Here is a 26,482-nt window from a genome sequence, read left to right on the forward strand (position 1 = left end):
ATAATTTCTTAGATATCCCATTAAAAAGACCCATACAGCCAAAGGCAATGTGGAAATTCTAGGCACAACTATGCCATCTGTTCATGCTCAAAAGGTGGGTTTCGCATCACATCTTATCTGAGTGGTATGTCCTCTTTTGGGGCCCCTGTCTTCTATTCTTTCCCTAGTTCCAACATTTCCATCATGTGCTAGCTTTTCCAGTGGAAACCAAGCATGAATACAAGGCCACTGAAAAGCTCCACTGAAAAACCACTAAAATGTTCATTTTTCCAAGATAATGTTTGGCAGCTATGGTAAAAAAGTGCAAGAGATTCGGAGTGAGACAGAGCTGGATTCAACCCCCAGCTTTACCACTTACTGGCCATGTAAACTTTTGTTCCTTTTTGAGTCTCAGTTTCTTTTTCTGTCAAGCAGAGATAACACCTACCTGACAGGGTCTCTGTGGCTTAAAAGGGATCACATCTAAAGCCCCTTACCCACAGTATGGAGCATAGTAGGCACAAAATAACAGAAAGCCACGTTTGGAAGGTGGCACAAGTTTGAGATGCAGCAAAGTCCTTGCAGCCAGGACTGCTCCCCAGAGGCTTGGCCACTGAGGCAGATGATAAACAACCCTGCTGACTCAACAGTGCCAGAACCTTTGCAATGGACCTCAAATCCCCCAGGGAAGAGGGATTTGGGTCCTCCTACAGGAGGACCCAGGGCTCCTGGTAGGCAAGTGCATTCCTCCCCAGGGACAAGGGCACTCTACAGAGCCCAGGCCCAGCCTGACTGGGTCCAACTAACCAGAGAAGCATTTACCTTTAGGAGCTTCAAAAGCCACAACTGCCCCTAGCCCACGGTCAGAGAAACACAATCCTTGGAAGATTTATCAGGTCTTGCCAGGTCCCTGGTTTGCATCTTTCTTGTCAAATGGATCCATTGTTAGTCCTGTCTTTCTGATCAATACCTTTGTCTAAATTCTGCCTACAGACCCAAACCGTCCTGGTTCAAGTCAGCCCAGTTATCTTCTGCCTCTTGTGAATTATTTGTTAAGCATTTTCAAATCTTCTTCTAGGAGACTGATGACTCCAAATCAGGTGACATTTTAATACCCCTGGCAGTAAAAGCATTTATCTAAGCCAAAAAAAAAAAAAAGAAACCAAAGTCTTATCTACTGGCATAATGTGTTTATCTCAATGAGTTTTATCACATAAATGAAATAAAAGAGGGCCAAAAATCATGTTATTCCAGAAACATTCTTCCCCTAATATTTATAATGCAATGTTAAGCAGGAAAAAATCAGCAAATGATCAATTTAGAGAAAAGGAGCCTTTATATTTGGAATTTACCCATTAACTTAAAATCCACAAGTCTTGTTTTATACAATAATGTATTCCTCCTCCCAATCTCAATATATTATCAAGTATCTCATTTCACAGAATAACAAAAATAGAAGGGTTATCCCCTCAATGTATAAATGAGGAAACTGGGACTCAGAGACCAAATTGCTTCAGATTAATTCAGCTAGTCCAAGAAAAGGGATGAATAATCAAAGCCTAATTCCAGTATGGTCAAAAATAAGAAAATAGAGAAAGGTACCTGGAAAATCTACAACCAAAGGCACAGGCTCCCAAAACCTGGATCTACAGAGCCAACTTTTACCCATGGCAGCTTTGGGAGCATCTCTGAAGAGCAGATTAAGAAATGTGGCAGAACTTATGTCTGAAAGGTCTGGAGACCAGGCTGAAAAGTGGTAGCTGTCCACCAGTTACAACCAAAGGCATCATCCACCTGGGGCTGGCCCATCAATGGTGTGGACATTGTGGCCATGGTTACAGTGACCACCTGAGGAGAAGGGAGAAGTCTAGATTCCAGGTGTCTGTCGATTTTTAGGATGTGGTCTTGACCGTATTCTCCTCCTACAGGCTGAGAACTAAACATAAAACGGAGCAGGTAAGTGTATCAAGAACACAGATTTAGCCAGAGAACGCAAATGTTCTGCTAGCACCACGGAGATCTCATACATGTATAGATACAGAAAACCAGACAATTGACCTTAGCTCTGCCTTGAGCATCATGACAGCCCCTGGGCTGGGAAGTAATAATTCAGACAATAGATGTTTAGCTGATGATAAGTGTCTGGGGCTCACCTCTTAGCCTATCCTTTGCAATTTCTTTTTATTCATTTTAACCTGATATCCTCTGCATACAAATGTTTAGTGATGAAGGAGGGTAATGGCATGAATGTGAGAAAGTTCTGGAAGTTTCCTCCCAAGAGCATCAGCTAAAGTTTTATCCACTTCAGAACAAGTAAACATACCCCAGGACAGAGACATCACTAGTTACAGGCAAAAACACTCATTGCCAGCCAGAAGAAGAAACCACAGAGAGGGGGATACTGCAGAAGGGGGATTAAGATACTCTCTCACACAATTTTCTAAGCAAAGAATTTAAAAGACAAGAGACACGACCCCAGCCTTTCTTAAATCCCTTACTATTGACTGTAAGCTTCTAAGCAAAGTTGATTTCCCCTGTTCCCAAATAATATTCCACCCACTCCGGTGGCCAATAGCTCCATCAAAGGTGTAGGCATTGTGGCCATGGCTACAGGGACCACCTGGGGAGAAAAGAGAAGTCCAGGCTGCAGATGTCTGTTGATTTTTAGGATGTGGCCTTGACCATATTCTCCTTCTTTAGGCCTGGAACTAAACATAAAACATAGAGCAGATAAGTGTATCCAGAATATAGACTGAGCTAGAGAGTGCAAAGTTGCTCTGCTTAGCACCATGGAGAGCAAGCCCAGTCTCAGTAGGCTCATGTGTTATTTGGGGTCACCTGCCCTCCCCACTCACCTGCTGCCTTTCTATAGCAGAGTGTCACGACTCAGCTGGGAGTGCTGTGATGGCTTCACACATAGTCAAGGGGGCTGGACATTGCTATTAATATAACCCACTTTTCCCCTTAGTACTTTCTCCCTGCAGTGATTCATTCCACCTGCAAGTACTTGAGCTGTACCTGGGTGGCTCATTTATTTGCAAATAATAATTCACAAGCATTAAAAAAGTAGGCAATTAGCTTATTCTTAATCTTAATATGCCACCTGGCTAGCAGGTGGTCTCCTGCCCCAAGCAATGATGCAGGCATTGTGGAGTCATCTCTGCCTCTTGCTGTACATGTTACTTTGCCTCCATCACCAAGACCCTTTCAAATGTTCCTCCTTAGAAAATCTCAAGTTCTCAACTGAGCTTGTTATAGAAAAAGAGTTACAAACCCTTTGGGCAGCTGCCATCTAAAAACTCTGTTTTCCATATTTTTGCTAGAGACCACAGTTTTCACTGAACTCATTCGTAAGATAAGTACCAACCACTCTTTAGAGAAATTTGCTGGAAGGGATGTTTCATGTAGCACTCCCAAACCAGAGCTTGCCTGGAATAATCCCCACTCACATGATGTCAAAAGAGCCAGAAACAGCCCCTGGAAAAACTTAAACATCAGTTGCTCTTTGTCCTTCAAATGAGCATTAAGGGTAGATTTCTGCTGCTCCTCCCTAACCCCCACCCCAAAACTGCTTCTCCCACTGATTTCTAGGGCAGCTTAACTGAAGGGTGAGGTGATGAGAAAGTTGATCAAGATGAAACATTAAAGCTAAAAAACACAAATGAAGGCAAGGACATTTGTCCAACATCTTCTTGCTCATTCTCCAGCTCTGTCTCTGCCATGTGCACAAATCACCCATTTAGGCACATTTATAACCCAGAATTCTAACTCCTCTCTGTTCAAGCCTTTACGGTGACCACCAGACAGTACCCCACCACCCCTACCCTCGTGCTAGAACTTCCCATCAAGATAAACTAATCTTGGTAATGGTTCTTACACAGAGGAGCACATTGGAATCACCGGTAGAGGAGGTATGTTAGAGATACTAGAGAAATTTGCTGGGAGGGATGTTTCATGTAGCACTCCCAAACCAGAGCCCGCCTGGAATAATCCCCACTCACATGATGTCAAAAGAGCCAGAAACAGCCCCTGGAAGAAACTTAAACATCAGTTGCTCTTTGCCCTTCAAATGAGCATTAAACCCACTATATATGTATCGAGAATATATTTATTATATATATATAAATGTATCAAGAATATATTTATTTATATATATATAAATGTATGAAGAATATATTATATATATATATAATATATATATATATATATATATATATATACTCATGCCTGGTGTTTACTCTGGAGGTGCTCATTTAGTAGGCCTATAATGAAGGTCTTGAATCTAAACTTTTTAATAGCATCATGGATAAGTTGGATGCACTCTCAGTTGAGATGCTCTAGCTTAGAGCCTTCCTGGGGGCTTGTGAGAAATACAAAGCCATGAGCCTACCCCACGCCTACTGTGTTAGAATCTGCATGTTAACAAGACCCTCAGGTGATCTGTATGCACATTAAAATCTGAGAAGCACCGGCTTAGAGCACATACAGGTCAATAGGTTACTGTTCACAGCAGCAACCACACATTTAGTGCTTTATATAATGAAGACTTTACCCTTGTTAAAGGAATTTCAAATATCTGGGAGCTTGATCCTACAGAAGCAGATAATAAATATGGGAGCCCAAGGCCTTATAGGCACTCTAAAACTCACATCATGAGTCATGGGGACAGATGTCTATTTTGCTTATGCGTAAGGCCGGACCTTTGAATTTTCTTTTCTTTTTGAGACAGGTCTTATTCTGTTTCCCAGGCAACAACAGAAGTTTTCGCATGGGGGTGGGGGTGAGGGGGGACTGTCTGGTGGTTACTGTAAAGGCTTGAACAGAAAGAAGTCAGGGTGAAAATGTGCCCAAATGGGTGATTTGTCCACATGGCTGAGACAAAGTGCAGTGTTGCAATCTTTTTTTTTCTTAATTATGCATTTTAAACATCAGTATGTACATTTGCTTTTACAGTTATAAATTTTCTAATCTGTTTTAGACAACAGCTTGTGATAGTTTTGAATCCATTAAGATGTTGCTTTCAATTTGAAATATTTTGTGTATACATGTATATAAAAATAACCCAATGACGACTCATCTGACAGATGTTTAAGATCAATAAAGGCTTATTTTTCAACATGCAGTTAGGAAGAAAGGGAAGCAAGCCAACTTCTCTCCACTCTCTTTTTGCTGGCTTGTTTTTGCAGTGGTATCAGTAGTGTTTTTGGAGGGAACCACATGCCTTCAGCCTATCTAGTTAAGATCAGATACCACAATCAACAAGAGGGGTAGAGGAGATGGGGAACGGGGAGTGGGTACGTGTTAAATATCAATTTTTGCAGTGTGCATTTTGTACTCTTTCTAGGTACAGGATTAAAAACAGGCCAATGAGGAAAAAATTGTTATAATTGTTATAAATTGTTATGTTGTTTTAAAACTGCAATCAAATCAAGACATAATAGCTGACTTAAGTTCTTTTAATAGATTGTACATACAGATGTTTAGCTATACTCTTAGATCAACTCTTTAACAGTAGAACTTCATATCCAATTAACATGCTCTAGATACCACCTTTCTTATTTTTTACAGTAAAGTCTGGTATTTAAATACCTACTTCTACACTGACAGCTTTAAGAAAAACAGGACACAGAGGGAGTTGTCATTTTTAGCAGCAATGAAATACCACCAACCCATTTTTACATACTGAATTCAAGTCCCCATCAGAAGTGAGTGGACCACAAAGTCACCAGGTACAAAATTGCTAGTTCATTTTTAAATCAATAACTTGAAATTACCCTTGCCCCCCACCCCATTACATCTTTTTATAAACAGCAAACTTTTTGCTGTTTTATACATAGGCTAGCAGGCTTGTTTCAATATGAAAGTGCTAACTCATTTATAGAGTTTTATAATCAGTTATGTAGTGTTACAATAAATGTCCAATAATCTACATAGGAACAACGATGAATAAAAATGATGAAGATTGAATAAGGCTATCAAATTACCTTATCTTATTTACATATAAAGAATAGATACCCAATGGTGAGGAAGAGACAGAAATTGGGCAAATTCTCACAGGTTTAAAAATTATATCTACCTTTGAGTTTTATACTGTAAATGAGACATTTTAAGTAGCCCATGCCTATTTTTTCCTTAGAAAAAGAAAAGTTGCCTTCATGACATCCCCTCTTGTGTCAGATTTCCACAGTGTCACTTTGAAGCTTCAGAGTCAAGATCTTACTTTCTTCAAAAAATAAAGAAAATACACCCCCTAAGGTACCTCCAATCCTCCCCACCCCCAAAATCCCGCCGGTTTCTTTTCCAGTGCCAGGTTGCATGGTCAGCTCCTATCTCCCGGGATTATTGTTGTGATTTTTTTTCTGTCCATCTATTGATCATTAGTTTAGAATAGATAACGTGAACCAGTTCTGGAACCACTACTAGGAGGAACACAAGCTCTTCACTACAATCACACAGTAGGAAAGAGAGATAAATCAATTCATCCCTGGTGCTGGGCCTCCAAAATTGAAAGAATTTGGCACAACTAGAGCACTGATTTTGTATCCTCTGTGTGTCTCAATCATTTTGGATTCATGGTCTGCTCTTCTTTGATCGGCCAGAGTTGCTACGTCTGTAACTATTGTCTTTGTTCTTCATTAAGACCATAAGTCTGAGACTGATACCACACAGGATTATGATTTTGAATAGTCTGAAAGATAACTTTAAATATCTGATATTCAACAACAGGGTTATCTTCATCATCAGTGACTGTGGAATAGCCTTCCCGAGCAGTCTCTTCAGCATCATCTTCTTCCCAATTCTCATCATCTCCATCTTCACCTGCCTGCTTAGTCAGAATCTCCAAATATTCTTTCCCGTCTTTATCAATATCATCTTCATCACTCCCCAGTTCCTCGGTTTCATCATCATCTTCAGCTTCATCCTCATCACTGTCATTCTTGGACAAAAGAGCATGGCAGGCATATGCTCTTCTCAATCCATTAAATAAAAGGATAAAAGCTGGCAAAATCTGTCCAGAAACCTGATTCAAACCTTGGGGTGTCTGTTCCATATCAATAAGAGCACAGAGACTGAGACCACACATATTTCTGTCATGAAGCCTCAAGAAACAGTCAACATCATTAAGCCACTGTCTAATAAAATTATTTGTAACTGGTTCAACATTATTAGGGAAGTGAAGATTTTCTAAGGTATTGAGTAATAGGTATGCATTATAATGCAAAGTTGCAATTGCAACTTGCAGACATATAGTTCAAAGTTCACTTGTCTTAACCTCTCGTCAGTCTTTCTAAGGCTGCTTGCACGAATAAGGGAATGCACTGGTCAATGTCACGCCCTTTGCACTGCAGAAATGATGACCTCTAACAATTTTGCCGCTTGACACTCTGCATCTTCTCCTGCAACTCCTGTAAGAACCTTTTTGCACATACTGTATATCATTTCAAGATACTTGGTATCAGACAGAAGTGTCTTGCTAAGAACTGTTACATAATTACAAAGGAGCGGCATCATATCTGTAAAGTAATCAAAGCCATCTTGCTGAAAGACTTCAAATACAAGGGGTAGTAGCTGTCACATTTGTGGAGAACTTGTTGACATGTCAGGCTACAGACTAAAGAGAATATCTCCTCATGAGATTCTGAGACATGCTGTTGTAAAACAGTACCAATGACCTGTAAGCAGATTCCCTCAAGCTGTTGGGTTATCTCTTTATGATCTTCAACTACAACTAAGAACTGTGTCAGCTGTATTCAGAATTCCCACAGCAGTAACTGCTTTGTCATCACTACCTTCTTTATCAGGCCCCACCTGGATTACTTGGCTAAATGTCATTGCCAACTGTTGTGTCATTTCTACTGCAATAAGAGTAACTTCGCTATTTTCACAGATCATTTTCCGAATTACATTGGTAAGGTCATAATTTTCTGTTTCTCTTATAATATGAAGAAGAGCCTGCATTACAGGTCTGATGAATGGTGTGATATATTCTTTAAATTTTTCTTGACTGCTGATCAATACTTGAAAGACAATGTCAGCTTCCACTTCCACAGGCATGTCTCTATCATCAATCAGACATCTTCTTGTTAGCTCTAAAGCTATCTGAAGGTTCTGATCACTTTTGAACTTTACTTCACAAAACTAGTGAAGCACCCAGCAAGCCCTTGCTCTCATGTAGCCTAGTTCACTGCTGAAGAGAAAGAATACGTGATTCTGCAACATGTATTCCATCTGATCTTTATAGATCTTCTTCTTCAGAAGTATTTCAGCTCAAGACCCAATCATATGCAGGGCTCCATCTGTTTTTCAAAGGTCAGCATTTGGTTCTGTAAGAATCTGGTAACAAAATCCCATAGTCTTTTGAAGTACCTGTTTCCTCTTACTACGGGCTGTAAACAAAAGCTTCTGGGCAGCAGTGGTAAAAGAAATGAAATCTTCAAACACATCAAACTTCATGCATATATATTCGTAAGGGTCTTCTTCCCAAAGTTCCTCATCAGCATCTGTATAACACATCAATGGAAAAATAACATCTTGGATAATGCCTTGTATATGGGGTTCCAGATTCTTCCAGGTGAGAGCATGAGAAACTCCTTGATTAATAGAATTTAATGTCAGTTGTAAAACTTGAGGAACGATATATTGCTTCTCCTTGTATTGTTATAACACCTTTAATAAAACTTGCTGGACACCAACAACAAATGCCTTCAGAAATACTTCAGCCAACTCACTATACTCCTAGGAAACATTACCAGGGCTTCCATATCTTTCAAAAAGTCTTGATAAAATATGTAAGGCCCACTTCTTGCATTTTCACTATGGTAACTCAGGTCGATCGTCTTCTTCAATTCGAAGTGTTTCAGTCTTCAAAATTTCTATCCATTCTGTCAGGCTCTGTTGGTTTGTCAGTTCCAGTGGTACTATATGCTGAATAAGAGCATAGAAGATCTTGAATATTTGTTTCTGGATGATGACAGACTGATCAGACTGGTCAGAAAGAAGCTGGATAAAATGATCCTTCAGAACTGGCAGAAAATGCTGCATTGCTGCTACTAATGGACTCCACTCCTCTAGTTTTTTATACTCATAATTTTTCCAAGCTGATAAAGGCAAAGAAGAATTCCTAGCCAGCAAGCACTGTTATCGTACTGAAGATAAAAGCCAATTTTGTCCACAATGGTTGTCCAGCAGCTTGGATAATCATGTTTGATGATGTGATAAATGCATGTAGTAACCTGTACCCTGATGAGCTCAGGAGAATGGATAATGGCTTCTACAATATTTTCTCAAATACAATGGCAGTCTTCTTCTGGAATAGTATAAGGGGATATATACCCTTGTGCTGTTTTTCGACCAGGCCAATACTGTGTTATATTTTTCAAATAGATAACACCTGCCTGTCTCACAGGTAAATCCAGTTGTTCCAACAGTAATCTGGAGCAGCGGTGAGACAAAATTCAGAGACTTGTGTGTTTCACTGAGCTGGTGCTCCAAGGTCTCTCACAGGGCTGGGTCCATGGTGCCCTGCAGGGCCTCGATAATGGTGTTGGGGTCCATCGCAGCACAGATGCAGTCAAACCTGGGGCTTGGGTGCTACTGGGCCAGGAATAGTGCTACTCACTGCACACATGGACCTGTCGCAGCAGCAACTGGCACAAAAGGGCAGTGGTGCTATCTTAACTGGCTGCAACTTTGAACTCCTGGGCTCAAGTGATCCTCCCACCTCAGCCTCCCAAGTAGCTGGGACTGCAGGCTCATGCTACCATGCCAAGCTGATTTTGTGTTGTTGCACAGATAGGGTCTCACTAAGTTGCCCGGGCTTGTCTCGAACTACTGGTCTCAAGCAATCATCCTCCCTCAGCCTCCCAAAGTGCTGGATTTACAAGCCTGAGTCACCATGCGTGGCCAATATTTTCAACAGTTAGAGGCAGGAATGAAAAACAATTCCTTTTTGCTTTGCTCAAAATAAGTATTTGTGAGCATCCACTTAAGAGTTACTGTGCTAGATGCTGGACAAATAGAAATAAGACCCAGTTCCTGCTCTTGTGGAAAGGGCAACATTAGAGAAATGTTCAGGAAATGGAGCAAAGGCCCTTATCTCAGCTTAAGGAAGTCTTAGCTCACTATTGTTTGGCTGAATCTCAAAAATGTACAAACCAATAGGAGTGTCCCCTTCTTCCCCACAGATTCCCTGAAGCCAGTGAACTGTATGGCAGGAAAACCAAATACTAACTGTGATTTGCCCTGTCCTAGCAGGTACGAGAAGGGACTTCAGGGCATGCATGTTACGTTAGGCTTTGATGATTTGTGTTAGAAGGTTCAGGAAGAAAGGAGCATCACTTATCCCCTATGAAAAAAAGGAATGGCTAAGAGAACTTCCTTGAATCCATGAAGAGCTTCCAAAAGGAGAAATTTTAAGTTTAGGGATGATAAGGAGCAGAAAGGCTTGGTCTGCTTTACCTGGTGAGCCTATCAATGCACCCATCAAGCACATGCTCATTACCCAGCAGAGTGTTGGGCACTAGGGGGTGAAGGAGGATAGAATCTAAGATTACTTTTAGCTCTGAAAACTTCAAGACCATCTAAGTTAGGCTCTTCATTTTACAAAAGACAAAGTGCAGACCCAGAAAAGGCCTTATCCAAAATCACATTACTAGCTCTTGAGTACAGGATTACTAGCAGGCTGCAATCTGAGAAGATGACTGAAGTACACTCGACACCATATAAAACTCCAGCATCAGTACTTTGGGCAACATGTAGTCACCAGAGGTTTCTGAGCTGGTGACCAGTTTAGTCAAAACCGCTTTCCCACTTGATAATAGTAAATGCCATTTCCAGTTAAGTTACAGATGACAGATTTTAAGTAATGTTTCCACGTCTATGTGTGAGATCTGAATGGTACCTCCATTACTGGCATTACATTTTATTCCTCAACCCTCCTCTTCACAGCTCTTATTAGGAAAGCAGGGAAAGTCAGGTGCTGAGGCCCACAGGAGCTGTGCCTTGCCAGTGTTCCCTCATGAAAGGCTGCAGCCAGAACTGTGTCCTTCCTTCTTGATGCAGGTCTCTATGCTTAACTTGTTCACCCTCTGTTCCAGAGCATTAGGTGCTACAAGTGAAGTACTTTTGAACTCTGTCAACCCTGACCTCTCCCCTGTCATGTAGAAAGGCCTCAAGTGGTAGTTTCTGGGGCTCCTGATCATACAAGCACATGCACCCTTCTCAGGAGAGGGCAATTAGAAAACTTGCTAACTAGAGGTGCCATGGCAGGTGCCAACTGGATCAGTGCAGGATGGAATAGCACATTCCAGAGAGCCTCATGAGTCCACTGCTAAGGGTAGAGCTAATTTACAAGAAACATGCAGAGGGTTTGGCTGGATCCCCTCTGATACTAACTGAGCCCAGCTCTCATATGCCTATGGCATGGAGCAGATGGTGCTGGGGCAGGCTTTCCTCAGCCTGACAGCACAGCAGCTGTCTCCACTATTGAGCCAGGTGTGACCCCAGAATGCCGCCTCTACCCCCTCAGCATGGTAGCAATGCCATGGCAGTGAGGATGTGGTGAATGAGGAGCAGCTTAGGGGAGACTAAGGCATTGCAGGGCTGAGGTCCACTATGCAATTCCAGGTCCCTCTACCATGCTCCTTCAAGAACAGAGTTGGTAGTAAAAGATTATCACCAAGTTCCTCTCAACTCAGCAAAACAAGTGGGGAAGTGAGAAAAGAAAGGAGGAGGAAGATAGCTTCCTGTGCTGTGAGGACTAATTGCAAGCAAAACGTGTGTCAGCTGCCACTGCACACAGTAAACACTCAATGGATGGTAACCTTAAGGGTTTGGGCGGCAGCTTAATGCCCAAATCCTATGCCTATGGAGGGACTGAGGCACTTGGACAACAACAATCAAGGCAGATGGAGAAAATCCTGGTTTTGATTGTACCAAAACAAATCACCTCACCCTTAGCAGTGTAAGACAACTAGCATTTTACTATATTCACTGATTCTGAGCATGAGAAATTTAGAAAAGGCCCAGCAGGATGGCTTGTCTCTGTTTCTTGACATCTGGAGCCTCAGCCGGAAAGATTCAAAGACTGGGGTGACTTAATTGGAATTATCTGTGAGCCATAACTGGTGGTTGACCCACGCTGTCAGCTATAACCTGAAGCTGTAAGCTGGAACACCTATACATGGCCCTTCCATGTGGCTGTGTGAGTTTCTTTATAGAATGGTAGCTGGGTTCCTTTTTCTTCTTCTTTTTTTTTTTTTCTTTTTTTTGAGACAGAGTCTTGCTCTCTCTCCCAGTCTGGAGTGCAGTGGCGCAATCTCGGCTCACTGCAAGCTCCGCCTCCCAGGTTTACACTGTTCTCCTGCCTCAGTCTCCCAAGTAGTTGGGACTACAGGCGTCCACCAACATGCCTGGCTAATTTTTTGTATTTTTTAGTAGAGACAGGGTTTCACCATGTTAGCCAGGATGGTCTCGATCTCCTGACCTCGTGATCTACCTGCTTTAGCCTCCCAAATGCTGGGATTACAGGCATGAGCCACTGCGCCCGGCCGGTAGCTGGGTTATAAGAGCAGGTGTCCCAAATAAATCACACAGAATCTGTATGACCTTTGATGACTTAGCCTATCACTATAATGTGACTTCTGTCATAGCCACAAGGTTTTCCAGGTTCAAGGGCAGAGAACAAGTATCAAAGGCAAATTTTTAAAAGAACATGTGGAATGGAAGGTAATATTAAAGCTATCTCTGGAATATACAATCTGCTTCATTTGTCAGGCTAAATGTATGCTCCCATAGTCTCCCAATGCAGAGATATTATGTGCAATGTCTGGAACAAATATTATCATATGACAGCTCATTAATTCAGTCTTTACAATAATACTGCAAGGTAGTTTATTATTACTCCATGTTTTACCTGAAACTGAGCTCAAAAAGTTTAGACATCTTGACCAAGGTCATATTAGTTTTTAAGTACCAAAGCATTATCAAATTCAGATCTAAATCTGTTAACTACTTATTAAAACTCAAAGCTCATAGTCTTTAGAGAACATTTTGGGTCAGACTAAATGATCTTGGGTTCTAGGGCAGTAGGAATAAGGTGGCAAAGAAAAAAAAAGGCAGCTGTTCATTTGATGCCTAAATGTTCACAGTGTACACACAATGCTGAAGCTAAGCTTTGTAACTCTTAAGTGTTATTTTTTTCTAATAAATGCATTTTATGTAAGGGAAGACTTTGAAAAACAGTATCTCCAGATAGAATGGAAACTGGGCCACCTTACTAATCTCTCCTACACCCCAATCACATTTTCCAAAGTAGAGAGAAAGGTACAGTTCAGAACCTCTGTTTTTCAAACTGGAATAAGGCCCCTCTCTTACTTTTCCCCCAACTCTTTAAGATACATCATTTTTATTTTGAAACTTAGCCTAGATTGTGGGGCAAAGCACAATCAAATGAAACGGGTGAATTCCCATTTTGATCCTTATCATCATTCTCTATCTCAGGTAGCTGATGGATCCAGGCTAAATGTGGGTCAAAAAGTATGTTACAGATCAGCTTTAGTTGAAAAAAAAATGGGTATATACCAATACAACTCAATGGGGGAATAAAAACTTTTTCAACAAATAGTGTTAAGACAACTGGATATCTGCATGCAAGTGAATGAAGTTGGACCCCTACCTCACATCATACACAAAATTTAACTCAAAATGGATTATAGTCTTAATTGTAAAAGCTAATGCTCTAAAACTCTTAGATGAAAATATAGGAGCAAATCTTTATGACCCTGAGTTAGACAAAGCCTCCTTAATTGTGACACCGAAAGTACAGTCTACAGAAGAAAACTAGATAAATTGGACTATGTGAAAACCTAAACTTTTGTACTGCAAAAGATACCATCAAGCAAGAAAAAATGCAACTCACAGACTAGCAGAAAATATTTGCAAATAAAATACCTCATAAGAGATTTGTATACAGAATATATTATAAAAAACTCATAACCCAATAGTAAAAATATTAATAACCCAAAATAGGCAAAGGATCTAAATAAACATTTCTCCAAAGAAGATATAGAAATGGCCAATAAGCACATGAAAAGATGTTCAACATCCCTAGTCATAGAGGAAATGCAAATCAAAACCACAATGAGACATCACTTTACACCCATTAAAATGGCCATAATCAAAACGACAAGTGTTAGTGATGATGTAGAAACATTAGAACACTGAAATTGTTGGAAGAATGTAAAGTGGTGCAGATGCTTTGGAAAACAGTTCAGCAGTTCCTCAAGATGTTATATGTGGAGTTACCAGATGACTCAGCAATTCCACTCCTAAGTCTATACCCAAAAAAGGCGGAAACAAATGTCCATATGAAAACTTGTACATAAATGTTCAATAACGTTCAGAAGAGCATTGTTCATAATGGCCAAAAAAGTGAAAACAGCCCATATACCTGTCAACTGATGAACAGATGAATTAGATGTGGTATAGCCATACAATAAAATATTATTCAGTAATAAAAAGGAATGAAGTACTGATAAATGCTACAAAATATTAGAACCTTGAAAATGTTACTCCAAGTGAAATAAGCCAATCACAAAAGACCACATATTGTACAATTCTATTTATATAAAGTGTCCAGAACAGGTAAATCTAGATTTAGAAAAAGTAGATTAGTGGTTGCCTAGGCCTACAAAATGTGAGGAGAAATGGAAAGCGACTGAAAATGGGTATGGGGTTTCTTTTGGGAGTTATGAAAATGTTCCAAAATTGATAGTGGTGATGGTTGCACAACTCAATAAATATACTTAAAACTACTGAACTGTACATTGTAATTGTGCAAATTGTATGGTAGGTGAGTTTTATTTCAATATTTATATCCACACACACATATACATATATGTTTACACACACACACACACACATATGTCCTCACACATATGTCCAAAGCAAATTCCTAGTAAAGTGGGGGCAATGTCAAGAATAGAAAACCACCCATAGATACTCCTCTGCTTTAGCCTGACATGTAGCTATGTGACCAAAGGTACTGTGAAAAGCAATTAGACAGTGCTTTCTGAAAAACAATTTTATTGAAGTATAATTTACATGTGACAAAGTACTTCCATTTGAGTTCATAGTTTGATGTGTTTTCACAAATGTGACCACCATATAACCAACACATTCAAGATACAGGATATTTTTTTACCCCAAAAAAAGTCCCTTGTGCCCCTTTGTCCCAAAATGACCAGCCCTAGGCAACGATTGATCTACTTTGTCATTTTAAGTAAGTTTTGCCCTTTTCTATAATTCCAGATAAATTAAATCCTACAGCAATATACTATTTGGGATCTGGACTGTTTTATAACTCAGGATAATATATTTGAAATTCAACCATGTGTTATGCATTGCTTTTTTATTGCTGAACGTATTCCCTTATATAGATAGACTAAAGTTTGTTTTGCATTCATCTGCTTAAGGACATTTGATATTTTTCCCTCATTTTAGTTATTATGAACACTAATATACAAGTTTTTGTGTGACCATATGTTTTCACTGCTCTTTGGTAAATGAACAGAAGTGGAAACACCAGGTCTTATAAGTGTATGCCTAACTTTATAAGAAACTGCCAAGCTGATTTCCAAAATGTTAATACTATTCTACGTACCCACAAGCAATATATGTAAGTCTTTTTAATTTTATTCATCATAGTGGGTATCTCATTGTAGTTTTCAATTGCCTTTCCTTGATGACTAATTAAATGGAGCATCTTTCCATGTTCCTTTGGCCATTCATGTGTGCGTGTGTGTGTGTGTGTGTGTGTGTGTGAAGTGTCTGTCCAAATCTTCTGCCTATTTAAAAAATTATTTTTAATTGAGTTGTATACTTTTTTTTAATACATTCGGGATTCAAATCTTTATCAGCTTAGTCTGTGGCTAAAAATTTCATTTTCTTAACAGTGTCTTTCTTAATAGTGCCTTTGATAAAGTCCAATGTATCATTTTTTTGCTTATATGTTTCAAATGTTTTGTGTCCTAAGAAATCTTTGCATATGCCAATGTTGAAAAACTTCTAGTTTTACAGTTTTAATTTTTATGTTTCAGTATACTACCTATTTCAAGTTAAATTTTGAATCTAGAGTAAAGAGTTGAAGTTCATTTTTTGTATATGAACATCCAATTTTGTAGAACCATTTGTTGAAAGACCATTTCCCCACTAAAATATCTTCTTAACAACATTTCATCACAAGATTCCTCATTTCCCTTTTATAGTCACACCTACTTCCTTCCAACTTTCCTTTAATCCTCTTCTCATTAACTCCTACCAACCACTAACCTGTTTTCCACTTCTATAATTTTGTCATTTCAAGAATACTGAATATATGGAATCATAAAGTATATAACCTTTTGGGATTTGCTGTTTATTCTTTGCATTTATCCATGTATGATGCTCTTCCTTCATTTGTACAGATTTAAGTTTCACTGATAGTATTTGCCTTGCATCTGAAGAACTTGCATTTTAAGTCCACTGGTGAATAATTCTGTCAGCTTTTGTTTGCCTGAAAAAGTTTTCATTTCATATTTATTTTTGAATGGTATTTTTATTGGATATAGAACTCTAGGTTGACAGTTTGCTGTTTTCGTTACAGCTCTTTAAAGATGTGATTTCATTTTCTTCTCATTTAAAAGTTTCTGACAAGACATATGTGAGTACTGTTATCTTTGTTCCTCTGTATGTAAGTTTTTTGTCAGCTCTTAAAATTTTCTCTTTATCAATCTTGTTCAGTAATTTGATCATGAACTCCTTTGGTGTGATTTTATTTTGTGCTTATCCTTCTTGGAGTTGTTGACCTGCTTGGATCTGTGAGTTTATAATTTTCACAAAATATGAAAAGTTTTTAGCCACTAGTTGAAATTTTTTCTGCCTTTCATCCTTTCTGGGACTCCAATGACATGCATATTTACAATAGCTGTTCAAAAGACCCTGTTTGTCAATTATATTTTCTCTGTCATTTTAGGTCTATTTCCGTTAACTGATTTTTCTCCTAGTTATGGGTCATGTGTTTTGTTTTGTTTTGTTGTGTTTTGTTGCTTTTAGGCATGCCTTGTAATTTTGGATTGGATGCTGGACATTGTGCCTTCATATTGTTGAATGCTGAATACTGTCCTCTTTAATGGATGTTGAACTGTGTTCTGACTGGCAGTTAACTTAATTACATATCAGTTTGATCCATTTTTAGGCTTTATTAAAACTTTATTAAGTAGACTTTACTCTAGGGCTTATTTAGTCCTATAACTAAGCTGTGACTTATTTTGGAATGCCGTCAATATTAAGCAAGGACCCCAAACCCTGGCTGGTCATAACTCAAACTTCTACCAGCCCTGTATTGCCTCTGGAAATATTCAGCTTACAGATACCTGGAGTTCTTTGCCTGGCTTATGCAGTTTCAGCCTACATATAGCAGTGAGCTATAGTTGCAAGAGGAACTCTATAAAGATCCTCAGTGTTTTCTCTACTGAGCACATTCCAGCCACTCAACCTCTTCAAATTCAAATTTTTGTCTTCTCAACTCTGTGATATCATGCTCTTCTTGAGTGTGTATTGTGGTCCAGAAAGTATCTCCGGGCAGAAAGTTGGTATTATCACAGGGCTTATGTCATTTGTTTCCCTTCTCTGAGGAGTCACAGAACTGTACTAATTACCAAAAAGAGTTTTTATAGATTTTTGTCTGGTTTTCTAGTTGTTTACAGTAATAGAGTAAGTCCAACTCCAGTCACTCTCTCGTGTCTGGAAGTAGAAGTCACTGATATTATCTATGTTAATACAGTGAAAAAAAAACCCAGTGTTGTCCTTCTTTCCATCCTCACCCCCACACCTCCACTGCTAATACTGTCTCTGTGATGTGCAATATCCAAGGCTTGATTTAGGTCTAATGAATATCTCTGAACACAGTACACTTTGGGTTTCCCAGCACAAGAATTGAAATAATAAAGCACAGGGTACTCTTCCAGCTGAGATTCTCAGCCTCTTTTTTCCCCTACAGTGAGCAGTGTCACCCAGGTGCCCTCACTCACCTATTTTAAGTACACTCACCATCTTTGCTAACAGCTTCAGCCTCTGTTAATCAGGTAGCTTTTCATTAACGTTCTTATCCTTGTCCCAGCATCTTACTAGTCATGCTTTATTAGTAGACATGTTAAGTCTCAAATCTTAGTTCCTGTTAGCTTCTCAGTATCTATTGTCAAGTTGAAGATCCCAGACAGAGAGAGATAAGAACTGGTTCATTACAGAGTGACTCTTTCTAATAAATCTCCTTGGTTCTCTATGATACTTATATATTCTTCTCACTATAGTTGCCTTTTTCTATTTAGAACCAATACAAATCATAGAAATGAGATCATTCGGCTTAAGGGTACATTATCTTCACTTCAACACATCCTTCTTTAAGATGAACAATGCTGTCTTTAGATTCTGATACTGGCTCTGCCACTTATTAGCTGGATAGCCCCAGACAATTTACTGACTGAGTTTGTTTCCATACTTACAGAATAGGAAAAATATATTCTGTGTATCTCATGAAGTTTTTTAAGGATTAAGCAAGATAATCTGTGTTAAGTACTTTATATAGTGCCTGCACCATGGTAAATGCTTAATAAATGTTAGCTATGATGACAATGATGGTGATTAAAATGGTCTTTCCATACACTCTGCATACCATCCCTCTGACTGACCTGAGGATTATAATTATTCCCTAGCTACTAGCAAAGAAGTTTCAATCTCCCTTCACTTCTGCTTTTAAACAGTTTTCTCCTATTTTACGAAAAAAAAGAGTGTGTTATTTTCTTCCCTTTTCCAGCTCTTCATAAACACAGTGTATTAGTCCATTCTTTCATTGCTATAAAGAAATACCTGAGACTGGGTAATTTATAAAGAAAAGAGGTTTAATTGTCTCACGGTTCTGCAGGCTGTACAGAAAGCATGATGCTGACATCTGCTCAGCTTCTAGGGAGTCCTCAGGAAACTTACAGTCATGGCAGAAGACAAAGGGGGTGCAAGATGTCTTACATGGCAGAGTAGGAGCAAGAGAGAGAGTGGGGAGGTGCTTCACACTTATAAACGACCAGATCTCATGATAACTCACTCACTCACTATCATGAGAACAGCACTGACCAGATGATGCTACACCATTCATAAGAACTCTGCCCCCATGATTCAATCACCTCCCACCAGGTCCCACCACCAATAGTGGGGATTATCATTAAACGTGGGATTTGGGTGGGGACACAGATCCAAACCGTATCACGTGATTTTTCATTTCTATGACTCTTCTACCCATTTTATTCTTAATTCCCTTTAATCAAGCTTTTATCCTCAATACTTTAATTTTCTGTAAAAGTTAATAATCATCTCTGAACCACATTAAATATTATTTTCAAAGTCCTACTATTCCTTTCAAGTCCTACTGGGCTTTCTGTAGCTTTTGACAGAATTGTCCATTTTCTCAATTTTGGCTACCATGACCACTGAACTGTCATTTTTCATTTTCTACTGGTGGCAGATTAAATTACTGCTATTACTTCATGCTTCCCCTAAGCAATATTATCCATTCTCTTGCAATGGCCTTGTACGTAACAGAATCCCCTGCTTCTTGTCTTTCAGGCTTGACCATATGACTTTGAAAAATGAGATACTGGAAGGCATATCATGAACAAAGATTTGAAATGTGCTTGAATAGTTGGAGTTTCCCTCTTTTAAAATTTTTTTATTTTTTTTATTTTTTTATTTTTTTTTGAGACAGTCTCGCTCTGTCCCCCAAGGCTGGAGTGCAGTGGCCGGATCTCAGCTCACTGCAAGCTCCGACTCCTGGGTTCACACCATTCTCCTGCCTCAGCCTCCTGAGTAGCTGGGACTACAGGTGCCCGCCACTTCGCCCGGCTAGCTTTTTGTATTTTTTAGTAGAGACGGGGTTTCACCGTGTTAGCCAGGATAGTCTTCATCTCCTGACCCAGTGATCCGCCCGTCTCGGCCTCCCAAAGTGCTGGGATTACAGGCTTGAGCCACCGCACCCGGCCCAAATTAATACTTTTACAATTTTTTACGCCTGTCTTTACTGCAGTCTCTGAACATAAATTGTGAGGATTTCATGGACACTTATCACTTCCCCAATCAATACCCTTGTGATTTCCTATGCCTGTCTTTACTTTAATCTCTTAATCCCATCATCTTCGTAAGCTGAGGAGGATGTATGTCGCCTCAGGATCCCGTGATGATTGCATTAACTGCACAAATTGTTTGTAGAGCATGTGTGTTTGAACAATATGAAATCTGGGCATCTTGAAAAAAGAACAGGATAACAGCAATGTTCAGGGAACAAGGGAGATAACTTTAAACTGTGACTGCCTGTGAGCTGGGCAGAATACAGCCATATTTCTCTTCTTTCAAAAGCAAATAGGAGAAATATTGCTGAATTCTTTTTCTCAGCAAGGAACATCCCTGAGAAAGAGAATGTGTCCCTGAGGGGAGGCCTCTAAAATGGCCGCTTTGGGGACGGCTGTCTTTTACGGTCGTAGACAAAGGGATGAAATAAGCCCCAGTCTCCCGTAGCGCTCCCAGGCTTATTAGGACAAGGAAATTCCCACCTAATAAATTTTGGTCAGACTGATTGTCTGCTCTCAAACCCTGTCTCCTGATAAGATGTTATCAATGACAATGTGTGCCTGAAACTTCATTAGCAATTTTAATTTTGCCCCGTCCTGTGGTCCTAGGATCTCACTCTGCCTCCACTTGCTTTGTGATATTTTATTACCTTGTGAAGCATGTGATCTCTGTGACCCACACCCTATTCATACACTCCCTCCCCTTTTGAAAATCGCCAATAAAACTTGCTGGTTTTAAGGCTCAAGAAGCATCACAGAACCTGCCAACATGTGATGTCTCCCCCGGACATGCAGCTTTAAAATTTCTCTCTTTTGTACTCTTTTCCTTTATTTCTCAGACCAGCTGACACATAAGGAAATAGAAAAGAACCCACATTGAATATCAGGGGTGGGATTTCCCCGATAGGAGAGAGAGGACGTAAATTACTAATATCAGAAATGAAGGCGAGTACATCACTACAGACCTCATGAACATTAAAAGGATAATAAAGGAATACTTTGAACAACTCTATGCTCATAAATTTGATAACCTAGATGAAAATGATCAATTCCTTGAAAGACACAATATGCCAAGAAGAAATAAACAATCTGAAATGGTCTGTATCTATTCAAAATTAGACCAATAATTAATAACTTCCTAAAACAGAAAGCACCAGACCCAGATAGGTTCACTGGTGAACTCTATCAGACATTTAAGAAATAAAAGACAACAATTATCTATGATCGCTTTCAAAATATAGAAACAGAATACTTCTGAACTCATTCTAGGAGGCCAGGATTACACTAATGCCAAAACCAAAGAAAGACATTACAGAAGAGTACACTCTTATATCTCTCATGAACAGAGATGCAAAAATCCTCAACATAATATTAGCAAATTAAATCCAACAATGAATAAAAATAATTATACAGCAAAAACAAGTGGAATTCCAGATACGCAAGGCCAGTTCAACATTCAAAAATTAATTAATGCAATCTATTGCATCAACAAGCTAAAAATGAAAAATCACATGATTATATCAACAGATGCAGAAAAAGTATATGACAAAATCCAATACCTATTTCTGATAAAAACTCTCAGTAAACTAGGAATACATGGGAACTTCCTCAACTTGATAAAGAATATCTACAAAAAACCTAAAGCTAACAACATAGTTAATGGTGAGAAACTCAAAAATTTCCCACTAACATTAGGAACAAGGTAAGTATGTCTCTTCTCACTACTGATTTTCAATATACTGAAAGTCCTAGCTAATGCAATAAGATAAGGAAATACAATATATAAAGATTGGGAAGAAAGAAAGAATTTTTTTTTGCAGATTACATAATTCTATATGCAGAAAATCTGAAAGAACTTACAAAAAAAGTTTCAGAATTAATAGATTATTATAGCAGAGTTGTAAGATACAAGGTTAGTACATAAAAATTACTTTTCAGTATGTCAGCAATGAGCAGATGGAATTTGAAATCAGAAACACAGTATCATTTATATTAGCACCCCTAAAAATGAAATACGTAGTTATAACTCTAACAAATGTGTATAAGATCTATGTGAAGAAAACTACAAAACTCTTACAAAAGAAATCAAAGAACAAAATAAATACAGAGGTAGTCCATGTTCATGGCTAGGAAGGCTCAATATTGTCAAGATGTCAGTTCCTCCCAAATTGATCTGTAGATTTAACACAATTCCAATAAAAATTCCAAGCAAGTTATTTTGTGGACATCAACAAGCTAATTCTAAAGTTTATATGGAGAGGCAAAGGACCCAGAATAGCCAATATAACACTGAAGGAGAAAAACAAAACTAGAGGACTGACACTATCCAACTTCAAGACTTACTATTAAAAGCTACAGTAATCAACAATACAGTGTTGGTAAAAGAATAAACAAATAAATCCATGCAACAGTATAGAAAGCCCAGAAATAGACATACAAATATAGTTAATTGATTTTTGATAAAGGAGCAAAACCAACAAAGGAGAAAAGATAATCTTTTCAACAAATGTTGCTCAGACAACTGGATATCCACAATGCAAAAATATGAATCTAGACACAGACCATACAGCTCTGACAAAAATTAACTCAAAATAAAGACTTACACATAAAATACAACCATACAACTTTCAGAAGAAAACTTAGGAGAAAATCTAGATCATCTTGGGTTTGGTGATGACTGTTCAGTTGCAGCACCAAAGGCACAAGAAAAGAAATGATGGATAAGGTGGACTTCATTAAAATTGAAATTTTCTCCTCTGTCAAAGACACTGTCAAGAGAATGAGAAGGCAAGCCACAAAATGGGGAAAAAATTCCAAAAGACATATCAGATAAAAGATTGTTTCCCACAATAAATAAAGAACTCTAAAACTCAAAAATAAAAATAAAATCTGATTTTAAAATGGGCCAGACTTAATAGAGACCTTATGAAGGACAATAAACAGATGGTAAGTAAGCATATCAAAAGATACTCCATATCATATATCATCAGGGAAATGTAAATTAAAACAATAATAGGATTTTTTTTTTTTTTTTTTTTTGGAACCAAGAGTCTTGCTCTGTAGCCCAGGCTGGAGAGCAGTGGTGCAATCTCAGCTCACTGCGACCTCTGCCTCCCAGGTTCAAGTGATTCTTGTGCCTCAGCTTCCCGAGTGGCTGGGTTTACAGGCATGTTTCACCATGCCTGGCTAATTTTTGTGTATTTTGTTGAGATGGGCTTTCACTGTATTGCCCAGGCTGGTCTTGAGCCCCTGAGCTCAAGTAATCCGCCCACCTTGGCCTCCCAAAGTGTTGGGATTACAGGCGTGAGCCACCATGCCCAGCCAAAACAATAAGAAGACATCTTTACACACATTAAAATGGCCCAAATTCAGAATGTTAACTACATCAAATGTGGTAAGGTTCTGGAACTATGGGAACTCTCATTCATTGCTGGTGGGAATGCAAAATGGTATAGCCACTTTGGAAGACAGTCTGGTGATTTCTCACAAAATTAAACATACTCTTACTATACAATCCAGCAATCATACTCCTTGCTATGATTGATAACATACTACTTACTCATATGAATTGAAAACTTATGCCCACACAAAAACCCGCACATAGATATTTACAGTTGCTTTATTCATAATTGCCAAAACTTGGAAGCAACCAGGATGCCCTTCAGTAGATGAATGGATAAACTGTGGTACATCCAGACAATGGAATATTATTCACTGCTAAAAAGAAATGAGTTATGAAGCCATGAAAAGACATAGAGGAAACTTAAATGTATATTGCTATGTCAAAGAAGCCAATATGAAAAGGCTACTTACTGTATGATTCTAACCATATGACATTCTAGAAAAGGCTAAACTATGGAGACAGAAAAAAGATTAAACGTTTCCTGGAGTTAGAGGGATGAGAGGGATGAATAGGCAGAGCACAGATTTTTAGGACAGTAAACTACTCTGTATGATCCTATAATAGTGAATACATGACATTATACTTTGACCAAACCCATAGAAGGTACAACACCAAGAGTGAACCCTAATGTAAACTATGGATTTTGAGTGACAATGATGTGTCAATGTAGTTTCATCAACTGTAACAAATGTATCAGTCAGGTGGGAGATATTGATAATGGCAGAGGCTGTGCATGGCAGGGGGTTAAGAGATACATGAGAAATCTCTGTACCTTCCACTCAATTTTGCTGTGAACCTAAAACTACTCTAAAAAATAAAATTCTGGCCGGGCACGGTGGCTCAAGCCTGTAATCCCAGCACTTTGGGAGGCCGAGACGGGTGGATCATGAGGTCAGGAGATCGAGACCATCCTGGCTAACATGGTGAAACCCCGTCTCTACTAAAAATACAAACAATTAGCCGGGCGAGGTGGCGGCACCTGTAGTCCCAGCTACTCAGGAGGCTGAGGCAGGAGAATGGCGTGAACCCGGGAGGCGGAGCTTGCAGTGAGCTGAGATCCGGCCACTGCACTCCAGCCTGGGCGACAGAGCAAGACTCCATCTCAAAAAAATAAAATAAAATAAAATTCTATTATAAAATTTTTTTAAAATTTAAAGAGGTGTCCAAAGGAAGTGGTTTTCATAGACACGTGTAGACATGTGTACAGACACCAAGCAGGTAAGCAATATTCCTCAAATGGAGATTGAGAAAGGGTGATCCTCATCTGGGTGTGGGAGAAAAAAGTTAAATTACCATCAAGGAAGGAGAGAATATCAGGATAGCTTCAGAGAAAGTCAGCTCTAGATAGAATCACCGTACCCCACCGCCATTGTATAACATCTAAACTCATTCCCCAGATTTCAGGATCAAAAATAGCCCTCAGAAATCAACAGTGCTCAGATAGACGGAGGCTTGCAGATGCCAGAACAGGCTCACATGACAAACCCACCTCCACCCCCTTTACTTTAAAGTATGGAACTTTTAAGATTAGAAGATGAACTTTCTGATTCCTTTGCTATGAGTCAGAGACGCTTCTGGTGTGCTTGTGAGCAGGCAAGAGGAGAAAGAAAGCACAAACATAAGGAGGATGAGGAGTAGGAGGGAAAAATCATTTTCTTTTCAGGCTGAATGTGCTTGCGGAAGATTGCTGAGGTGTTTCTCTTTGTTTGGAAAGAAGAAATCGATGCTTGCATCTAAACTACATCCTAATTAGAAGCCACATTAGGCAAAATCTCTAAACCTTTTCAGCCCTGAGAAGCAAAAGCGTCATCACATTATCACTCTGCAAAATTGAATCATTAATACACAGTAAAAACATAGAAACTGTGAAAAAGACTGTGAAGTATGCAGCCACAGGAATGCATTATGGAAGAATGAGTAATAAGCTCCAGTAGCTGTGGTGGTGATTATAATGAATAAATCCTACCCTAACAAATGAAGTCACCTGATTCTCTTCCTAAATTACAAATCCAGTAGACCAGAGACAAGTGCTAGGTATGATGGTGGGGGAGGGAGCATTTAGAAAAACTTCCAATCCAGAGGTCTAGGCTTTTTCAGAGAAATGAATGTAAATGAATTCAGTTATAGGTGGAAAGCTCAGCACCTTAGAGCAGCAAATGTGTGCTAATGAAGGCAAAGGATCCCAACAGAGCTTTGCTTCTGATAGAGAAAAGCTCTTCTTTCCTGGCTAACACATGTGAGGCTAACCTAGTCTCCCTGTCTTAGGGCATGTTGGAGCTTGATCACTAGAGGGACCAGAATGGATTTGGGGGTGGAGGAGTTTCTCTATGAACACATCCTTGGCACTAGAAAAATAACACAAAGCATATATCCTAACAGTTGTTGGCCTTCTTCATGGACAAGGCACAATTTGCTTCATGTCCTGTTATGGGATGGCATGGGGATTCTAGAACCAAAAACTATGTTTAAATATTGACACCACCACTTACTAGCTATGCAACCTTGATCAGGTTGCTTAATCTCTTTGCATCCCAGCCAGCCTGGCTTAAAGTACATATAAATTATATTTTATACTTCATAGTATTATTGAGAGGATTAAGAAGAGCCATGCAAAAGGCTTTGTAATGTGTAAAGAAAGAGCTATACAAATTCACAAGTTTGTTATTCTGTCTTGGACAGCCCATTTTCATTAATGCCAAGCAAGCTTGGTGGAGGTTGAACTGTCCAGGAAAAGAAACAGAACATCTATAGACTCAGAAATACAAGATGTTCAATAGAAATTTATTACACTGATGAATAACCGAACAAGATTCATCAAATGATTAAACTTGGATGATGAAACCAAGGGCCTAGATTACATCTGGTCTGAGGCAAACCTCTTCCTCCCAGCCCATGCTCTGGACAGTGATTCATCAGCCTCTCAGTTCTACAGACACTAACAGCTCTAAAC

General features: G+C 39.1%; 1 protein-coding gene and 1 pseudogene across 1 annotated transcript in view; both read right to left on the bottom strand.

Moving 5' to 3' along the window:
* Positions 1-26,482, bottom strand: part of KCNH1 (potassium voltage-gated channel subfamily H member 1) — a 435,865-nt gene that overhangs the window by 180,744 nt on the left and 228,639 nt on the right. The gene's annotated exons all lie outside the window — the stretch shown is intronic.
* On the bottom strand, positions 6,453-9,534 carry LOC117075061 (annotated as a pseudogene).

This window comes from Trachypithecus francoisi, unplaced genomic scaffold, assembly GCF_009764315.1.
Source record: "Trachypithecus francoisi isolate TF-2019V2 unplaced genomic scaffold, Tfra_2.0 Lachesis_group5, whole genome shotgun sequence".
NCBI classification, from domain to species: domain Eukaryota; kingdom Metazoa; phylum Chordata; class Mammalia; order Primates; family Cercopithecidae; genus Trachypithecus; species Trachypithecus francoisi.